The sequence below is a fragment of the Priapulus caudatus genome, unplaced genomic scaffold (genome assembly GCF_000485595.1).
Source record: "Priapulus caudatus unplaced genomic scaffold, Priapulus_caudatus-5.0.1 Scaffold247, whole genome shotgun sequence".
Taxonomy (NCBI): Eukaryota; Metazoa; Priapulida; class Priapulimorpha; order Priapulimorphida; family Priapulidae; genus Priapulus; species Priapulus caudatus.
Window position 1 is genome coordinate 242,958 of NW_014577308.1, and position 407 is coordinate 243,364.

A 407-nucleotide genomic window follows, 5' to 3' on the forward strand; every position below is an offset into this window, starting at 1 on the left:
AGAGAGAGAGAGAGAGAGAGAGAGAGAGAGAGAGAGAGAGAGAGAGAGAGAGAGAGAGAGAGAGAGCGCGAGCGAGCAAGAGAGAGAGAGCGGGAGAAAGAGAGAACGAGCAAAAGAAAGCAACCACAGAGACACCTGTATGTACAATTCCGTCTGTGGGGGCGGGAGAGTGACGCTTCTCATGCATTTACTGCCCGCAAGCTCTGTCGCAGCCTATTGTCCTCTTTACGAATGCAGCGCGTCAACATCCGTGTAAGATCGGGCACTTTCAATGAGAAAGCCTCGTGCGACGGCCGATAGACGTACTACCCATGCACCGCTCTCGTTTTCAGCCTTCAACTATCATGTCTAACTGGGTCATCGCCGTCGTTGGTGGCACGTCGCTGCGACGACGGACGATTTCTAAT